The sequence below is a fragment of the Triticum urartu genome, chromosome 3A, assembly GCF_056163025.1.
Source record: "Triticum urartu cultivar PI428250 chromosome 3A, HENAU_Tu73, whole genome shotgun sequence".
Lineage (NCBI taxonomy): Eukaryota > Viridiplantae > Streptophyta > Magnoliopsida > Poales > Poaceae > Triticum > Triticum urartu.
In genome coordinates, this window is record NC_141875.1 from 163738665 (window position 1) to 163748422 (window position 9758).

The window sequence follows — 9758 nt, forward strand, 5'->3', positions numbered from 1 at the left end:
CAGGCGCTTGAATCGCCTGATTCCGATAAACGAGCGAAAAGTTATACTAAAACGAAAATCGGATCAGAAATCGCGATCAGAAAAATAACCGCGAAAAATCCGACGAAAAAGAAAAACGACGAACAAATTTTTTTAATAGCATGGAAAACGAGGCAGCGGCGAACCTCGGGCGGCGCGCAACTCCGGCGGCGGCGGCGGCTGGCTACGGGCTAGGGTTTCGGTGCGGCGCGGGCTATGGGCCTGGGGCACCGGCGCCTCGCTATTTAAAGGCGCCCCGGGCGGAGTCCCGCTCGGGTACGGCCCATAGTCAGTTTCTCGTTTTTTTTATAATACCGCTCGGAAGAAAAATAAAAAGAAATACTAAACGGACTCCAAAAATCACGAAATAAATTTTGCCGGGTTTCTAAAATCAAGCCCGATAAGGTGAACATTTACCTGGGCCCAAACTACAACTTTGAAAAACGCGCATTTTTCCTAAATTCAAATAAAAATATCGAAAAACTCCGAAATAAATCTTATTTGATTTTTTATTAAATCCTCAATATTTCTATATTTTGGGAAAGTCATTTTATTCCCTCTCTCACATTTTGTAATAGAAATAATTGATGATAAAATAAATAAAATCAAATGATCCTGTTTACATAATTTGAGAAAACTCAAATATGTAAATAACGAAATCCCCAACTCTCTCCGTGGGTCCTTGAGTTGCTTAGGATTTTCTAGGATCAAAACCAAAAGCAAAATAAAATATGATATGCATGATGACCTAATGTATAACATTCCAAATTGAAAATTTGGGATGTTACAAACCTACCCCCCTTAAGATGAATCTCGCCCTCGAGATTCGGATTGGCTAGAAAATAGGTGAGGGTGGTCTTAAAAATCGTGGCGCTAACTTCCCCCTAACTCCAAAGCGCTTAATCCCTCGAAGTGGGGATACTCGAAGATAATCTCTATCTCCAACTTCGTAAACTGTCTCCTTGCGTTTAGAATCTGCGTAGCTCTTCTGCCTGGACTGGGCTACCTTGAGCCTATCGCGTATCAACTTCACCTTCTGTTCAGACTCTTTAATCAAATCTGGTCCAAACAACTGGCGGTCTCCAACTTCGTCCCATGACAACGGTGTCCTGCACCTCCTTCCGTACAAAGCCTCGAAAGGGGCCATCTTCAAACTGGTCTGATAGCTATTATTGTAAGAGAACTCTGCATATGGCAAATTATCGTCCCAACTAGATCCATAATCTAGCGCACAAGCTCTCAGCATATCCTCCAAAATCTGATTGACTCTCTCAGTCTGTCCATCTGTCCGCGGATGAAAAGCTGTACTAAATTCCAGCCTAGTACCCAAAGTCTCATGCAACTGCTTCCAGAACTTTGAGGTAAACTGGGTTCCTCTATCTGATACGATACTCCTCAGAACTCCATGCAAACATACAATCCTGGTCATGTATATCTTTGCCAACTTAGCACTGGTGTAAGTGGTCTTTACTGGGATGAAATGAGCTACCTTCGTCAATCGATCAAGTACAACCCAAATCGAGTCATAGCCTGAACGAGTCCTTGGTAATCCCATGATAAAATCCATGCCTAGCTTATCCCACTTCCATTCGGGTATCGGTAATGGTTGCAACAATCCTGCTGGCTTCTGATGCTCTGCCTTTACTCTCTGACATACGTCACAAACTGCTACATACTCTGCAACATCCTTTTTCATTCCGGTCCACCAGAAAATATCCTTCAAATCCAAATACATCTTGGTATTTACTGGGTGAATCAAATACGGTGAATCATGTGCCTCTTGCAGAATCAACTTCTCGATTTCTGGGTTATCGGGCACATAAACACGATCTTCAAACCATAGGGTGTCGTGCTCATCCTCGCGAAATCCTTTAGCTTTTCCTTTGCTCAGTTTCTCCTTTATAGCGGCAATCTCTTTGTCAGTTTTCTGAGCTTCTCTGATTCTGTCCATCAAGGTTGACTGAATTTCTAGCGCTGCTACATAGCCTCTCGGAACTATTTCCACTCTTAGTGCACGAAGATTTTCTGCTAACTCCTTGGGTATTTCTCCCGTCATTAACCTATTGACATGGCTCTTACGGCTTAATGCATCAGCTACTACATTAGCTTTTCTGGGATGATAATGTAATTTCATATCATAATCCTTGATAAGCTCCAACCATCTCCTTTGTCTGAGGTTCAACTCCTTCTGTGTGAAAATGTACTTCAAACTCTTATGATTCGTGTACACCTCACAATGATTCCCAATGAGGAAATGTCTCCATGTCTTCAATGCATGCACTACGGCTGCTAACTCCAAATCATGCGTAGCATAATTCAATTCGTGAGGCTTCAGTTGTCGTGAAGCATACGAAACAACTCTCCCTTCCTGCATAAGCACTGCTCCAAGTCCTCGACGTGAAGCGTCGCAATACACCTCATAATCCTTGGTTTGATCTGGCAAAATCAACACTGGTGAGGTAACCAAACGTTTCTTCAATTCCTGAAAACTTGCCTCACACTCATCAGTCCATTTGAACTTAGTATCCTTCTTCAACAACTCCGTCATAGGCTTCGCAATCCTTGAGAAATTCTCAATAAACCTCCGGTAGTATCCTGCGAGTCCAAGAAAACTCCGGATCTCTCCAACTATTGTTGGTGCTTCCCACTTGGTCACGGTTTCAACTTTAGCGGGATCTACTGCTATACCTTCTCCAGATATAACGTGTCCGAGGAATCCTACTTCCTTCAACCAAAACTCACATTTGCTGAACTTGGCATATAATTGATGTTCTCTGAGCTTTCCAAGTACCGAACGCAAATGCTCCTTATGCTCCTCTTCATTCTTCGAATAAACCAGGATATCATCAATGAACACTACGACGAACTTATCCAAAAACTCCATAAACACTTTGTTCATCATGTTCATAAAATAGGCAGGCACGTTAGTCAGTCCAAATGACATAACGGTATACTCATATAGTCCATATCTTGTGGTAAAAGCTGTCTTCGGAATATCCTGTTCTCGAATCTTCAACTGGTGGTATCCTGATCGCAAATCGATCTTGTAAAACACTTTAGCTCCTTGCAACCGATCAAACAGATCGTTGATCATTGGTAGTGGGTACTTGCTCTTGATCGTTACTTCGTTCAATCCTCGATAATCAACAACCATCCTTAACGATCCATCCTTCTTCTCCACTAGAAGTACTGGTGATCCCCAAGGCGAAGAACTTGGGCGAATATATCCCTTATCCAGTATCTCCTTAATCTGCTTCTTAGTTTCCACCAAATCTTTTGCTGGCATCCTATATGGTCTCTTTGATATTGGCCCAGTGCCTGGCAATAGCTCAATCAAAAACTCAATGTCTCTATCCGGTGGCATGCCTGGCAACTCTTCGGGAAATACATCAGGAAAATCCTTTACCACTGGTACTTCCTCCTGCACAACTCCTGTTAGGCAATTTACTTGTGTCCGCTTTGGTACATGCCAGGATACATACTTGATCCTTCTCCCTTCTGGTGTGGTAAGCAAAATTGACTTACTAGCACACTCAATATTCCCTTCATACTTTGATAACCAATCCATGCCTAATATCACATCCAATCCTTGAGATTCCAATACTATTAGGTCTGAGGGAAAAACATAGTTACCAATCCTTAATGGTAACCGATCACACCAGAGACTTGCCACATACCTTGCTCCTGGCGAGGTTACTAACATGGGTGACCTAAGGGCTTGGGTTGGTAGGTTATACTTATCCACAAATCCCCTTGATATGTATGAATCCGATGCACCAGTATCAAAAAGAACGAGTGCAGTAAATGACTTAACCAAAAACTTACCTATTACTGCATCGGGCTTGGCTTCAACCTCCTCCACATTAACGTGGTTCACCTGTCCCCTGTTGAAAGGGTTCGGCTTCTTTCCAGAACTTCCATTGCCATTTTGGCCTTCAGGACATTCATTTGCATAGTGTCCTGGCTTCGAACACTTATAGCAAGTGACGAGGCTCAAGTCCTTCTTGGCTGGGGTCGATGGGGTGCTGCGGTTATGGCCATTGCTTCCTCCATTCCCATTACCATTCTTGGTGCCATTGTGATTGTGCGAGCTACCTACTCCATGGGTATGCTGAAAATGTCCTCCTGGTCTAGGGGTAAAACGAGGCTTCTGCTGAGCTCCTGAATTATACTTTCCTTGTCCATACTTCCTCTTGCGGTTGTCAATTTGCTGCTGCTTCCCTTCAATCATAAGAGCACGATCTACCAACTCCTGGTAGTTGTTGAAAGCGGCTACCATCAACTGCATACTCAATTCATCATTCAGTCCTTCCAGGAATTTCTCCTGCTTAGCTGCATCCATAGCAACGTCATCTGGGGCATAATGTGCTAGCTTACTAAACTCCTCCACATACTGGCCAACTGTCCGTCCTCCTTGGCGCAAGTTACGAAACTCACGCTTCTTCATGGCCATTGCTCCTGCTGAAACATGGGCAGTACAAAAAGCCTGCTGAAATTGGTCCCATGTGACAGTGTCGACTGGGAAGGTGGCTGTGAAATTCTCCCACCAAGATGCTGCGGGTCCTTCTAGCTGATGTGCGGCAAACTTAACCTTCTCCACATCTGTGCATCTTGCTGTGGTCAACTCCCTAGCTATCTTGCGGAGCCAATCATCGGCTACTATCGGCTCGGTGCTACTGGAAAACATCGGCGGATTCAGCCTAAGAAAACGGGCTAAGTGGTCAACAGGTGGTGGTGGTGGTGGGTTGTTGTTGTTGTTCCCCTGATTCTGATTCTGAACTAGCAACTGCATCAAGGTGTTCTGCTGCTGGATCAACTGGGTGAGCTCCGGCGGAAAGGCAAATCCGGGGTCACGTCTCGGAGGCATCTGAGGGTTTAGAAAAGATGAGACATAAGAATAGAGGGGGTCTAAAGGGAAAACACTACCCATATGCACATGAGGCAAAAGCACACAATTCACTTCAATCAATCAAACAAGGACATACAATCGATCTAGCTATCGCAAAGTGCTCGCACTACTATATTTACATGGTGGACTACTACTACTAATGAGGTGGTCTACTAGAAATATTCTACGGTTGTAGACTCCATGATATCCGCTCCTGCTTCATAACCATCATCACTACTATCTTGTTCCGAGTCGGTGCCGTCGATGATGATGTAGTCTTCCGGGCTAATCTCCTTGGGTTCCTCGTCTTCATCCACTGGTGTCGGGCCTCCCATAAATATGCCAATCTTCTTGATCAGATCGTCATTCTTCTCCACCAATACTTCAATTTCTTCTTCATAATCTTCGCGTGTAGCCTTGAGTTCTTCCTCTAGTTCCTTGATTCTAGTCTTAGCCTTCTTCAGATCTATCATGTCGGCGCACATCTGATTCTCCTGTCGTCGAATGTGCTGGTTTAACTCCTGAATAAAAGCTGCAATTGATCTATCTTTCCTGGTGCTGATCATCTCCCAGTGTTCATCTCGGCGCCCACAAATCTGGTAGATAGTATCCTTAAGATCCTTGTGGTAGACTTCTCCAATGCGTCCCATGGCGATGTGAGCTGCCATACTCTTTCCTAGACTCCAAGTTGGTGCATCAAAAGAAAACTCTATGGGCTCAGTGACTGGCATGAACGTCCTTCCTGGAACTTGAACTTGAATCATCCAGCGCTCTTCTTCAGGTAAAGTGGCGTTGTAGGTTCCCGTGAAGCTGGGTACTCCTATGTTCAGGTATCTAGTGACTTTCTTCAAGTGGCGTCCAAAGGGTGTATCTTCATCTGGTTGTGTGAACTTGTTCCTTGCATCCGCCATCCTAAAGAGTAGAAAAGATGAGAAGTCAGAATAGAAGAGAGTGAGTAGTGATCTAGGTCTTTAGCTTAGTGGTCGTGTCCTACAGTCAGCGTGTGCTCTGATACCATCTCTGTAGCGACCAGACCTCAAACAGTCTGATCTCTGTGCTCCGGTGTCATCCCTGGATCAGCAATGCTGACACCACACAGTACTCGGAGGATTTATAACAGAGTAGCAATCACACACTTATTACATCGAGTGTCTCAAAGAGAACTTATTACAATAAATATGGCTTAAGGCCATCTAATAACGATAACAGCGGAAGGCTTGGAAGATAAGTGAGTCCATCAACTCCAACGGCATCACTGAGTATAGAACCACGATCTAAAAACTCCTTAATCGTCGTCTGAAAAGTCTGCAACATTAACGTTGCAGCCCAAAAACGGGTCAGCACATGGAATATGCTGGCAAGGTAACACATAGAGAATAATGGAATGAAACAGCTATACTATATGCATACTGGGCTGGTGGAAAGCTCTATGGTTACAGTTTTTGCGTAAAGCCAATTTTTCCCTACTTCAAAGAAATAAATTAATTACTATCATGGTGGTTGTTGAACATTGAGAATGGTTGACAGCATTCTCAATCCCAATTAAGTAACATCATTAAAACCCATCAAAATTAATTTAGAGTAACATGTTGAGATTCACATGAAAATCCAGGTACTAGATACTCAAGATGTCCATAACCAGGGACACGGCTAACCATGATTAGTTTGTTACACTCTGCAGAGGTTTGCACACTTTTCCCCACAAGACTCAATCGCCTCCGTTTGGTTTCTCGCACTACATGGTGTTTGAGAAGACGGATGACCGAGACATAGTCTTTCAGAAGCGCTAGCACCTTACGATCGGGTAGACCGTACGACCTACATCCCCTACATCTGCTAGTCTACCACTGTAAGAGTTCGCACAACTTAGTCAACTATTCCAGAGCCCATAATGTCTTGTGGCTGCACACGAAAGTTTATAGTATGAATAATCTCATGATCCCTTTGAGCTTGGGTGGCGGTACAAAGAAAATAGGCAAGTCCTGGAAACCCCAGGTTCCTCAATCCACCCAGATGTGTGTTAGGTTGCCACCTTAGATAAACCATTAATTAACAATCTCACATTTGTCATGGATATCACTCACCCAATCCACGTCTACTAGCATAGCATGGCATAATAAGCAAACGTAGAAGTAACTCCCAAAGGTTTGATAATAAACTGGTAATAGGTACTACCTCATCTACTTCCCATCCCACAATTTAATTAGATCCTAATCATGCAACGTGTGAGGATTGATCTAATGCAATAAAACTGGGTTGTAGAAAAGGTATGATCAAAGTGTTACTTGCCTTGCTGATGATCCGCGAAACCTAGAGATTCGAAATAACAGGCGGCGCACTCCGGGTATTCTATCACAGACAAACAACAAGCATACAATAAGTACTCATCTAATGCACGGGTAAAACTCAAATAGAAGATCTAACCAGAAAGTTCAACTTAAGAACCCTGGTTTGCAAAAAGAATCAAATCGAACGAAGCAAAAGAAATCAAACGGCGAAAGAAAACAACTTCATTCTAGTAATTTGGATCTAGGGCAAATTTTACAGTAACAAAAACATATTTAAGTTGATTATTCGGAAAGAGGGTTACGAGACGAAACTCCAGGCGCTTGAATCGCCTGATTCCGATAAACGAGCGAAAAGTTATACTAAAACGAAAATCGGATCAGAAATCGCGATCAGAAAAATAACCGCGAAAAATCCGACGAAAAAGAAAAACGACGAACAGATTTTTTTTAACAGCACGGAAAACGAGGCAGCGGCGAACCTCGGGTGGCGCGCAACTCCGGCGGCGGCTGCAGCTGGCTACGGGCTAGGGTTTCGGTGCGGCGCGGGCCATGGGCCTGGGGCACCGGCGCCTCGCTATTTAAAGGCGCCCCGGGCGGAGTCCCGCTCGGGTACGGCCCATAGTCGGTTTCGCGTTTTTTTATATTACCGCTCGGAAGAAAAATAAAAAGAAATACTAAACGGACTCCAAAAATCACGAAATAAATTTTGCCGGGTTTCTAAAATCAAGCCCGATAAGGTGAACATTTATCTGGGCCCAAACTACAACTTTGAAAAACGCGCATTTTTCCTAAATTCAAATAAAAATACCGAAAAACTCCGAAATAAATCTTATTTGATTTTTTAATTAAATCCTCAATATTTCTATATTTTGGGAAAGTCATTTTATTCCCTCTCTCATATTTTGTAATAGAAATAATTGATGATAAAATAAATAAAATCAAATGATCCTGTTTACATAATTTGAGAAAACTCAAATATGTAAATAACGAAATCCCCAACTCTCTCCGTGGGTCCTTGAGTTGCTTAGGATTTTCTAGGATCAAAACCAAAAGCAAAATAAAATATGATATGCATGATGACCTAATGTATAACATTCCAAATTGAAAATTTGGGATGTTACAGATGATGAAGAACCACTTGCTATTCCTAAGGGTTATGTTTTTGATCAAGATGCTTCTTTAGCTATTTTATCTTGCAGAAATAGAACTGAACTTAAAAGATTATTAGCTAAATGGAGTAAGCAATCTCTAAATGCTAGAATGAAACCTGACCCTGCTTTTGCTACTTCACCTATCTTTGTTACTGATAAGGATTATGAATTCTCTGTTGATCCTGATATAATTACATTGGTTGAATCTGATCCTTTTCATGGTTATGAATCTGAAACTGTTGTGGCACATCTTACTAAATTAAATGATATAGCTACCATGTTTACTAAAGATGAGAGAAATCGCTACTTTTATATCCTTAAAATATTTCCGTTCTCATTAAAGGGTGATGCTAAGATATGGTTTAATTCTCTTGATACTGGTTGTGTGCGTAGTCCCCAGGATATGATTTATTACTTCTCTGCTAAATATTTCCCTGCTCATAAGAAACAAGCTGCTTTAAGGGATATATATAATTTTGTGCAAATTGAAGAAGAGAGTCTCCCACAAGCTTGGGGGAGGCTTGTCCAATTACTTAATGCTTTTCCTGATCATCCTCTTAAGAAAAATGAAATACTTGATATCTTTTATAATGGACTAACCGATGACTCCAGAGATTACCTGAATAGTTGTGTTGGTTTTGTTTTCAGGGAAAGAACACCGGATGAAGCTGAAATTCTATTGAATAATATGTTGACAAATGAAAATAATTGGACACCTTCGGAGCCAATTCCTGAGCCTATTCCTAAACCAACTCCAAAGAAGAGGGGTATTCTATTTCTCAGTCCTGAAGATATGCAAGAGGCAAAGAAATCTATGAAAGAAAAGGGTATTAAAGCTGAAGATGTTAAGAATTTACCTCCTATTGAAGAAATACATGGTCTTAATTTACCGCCTATTGAAGAAACATATAATCCAAATCCTTTACCTATTGAAGAAACTCATGGTCTTGATAACCCGACACAGGTAGTAAAGGTAAATTCTCTCTATAGATATGATAAAGCTGTAATCCCATTTACTAAAATTGCTAGCCCATGCTTAGATGAGTTTGATAAATTTATGGCTAAGCAAGAAGATTTTAATGCTTATTTTGGTAGACAACTGAAATACAATTCAAATATGCTTGAACACTTGGGTGATTATATGGCTAATGTCAAATGTGAACTTAAACTTATTAGTAAACATGCTTTTATGGTTACCACTCAAGTAGAACAAGTACTTAAAGCTCAAAATTATTTGCTCAATGAATTGAATAGTAAAGATAATGATAATGCTGTTAGAGTGGCTACTAGAACTGGTAGAATGACTTAGGAACCTTTGTATCCTGAAGGCCATCCTAAGAGAATTGAGCAAGATTCTCAGAGAAATAATATAGATGTACCTAGTTCTTCTAAAAAGAAGAAAAAGAAAAATGA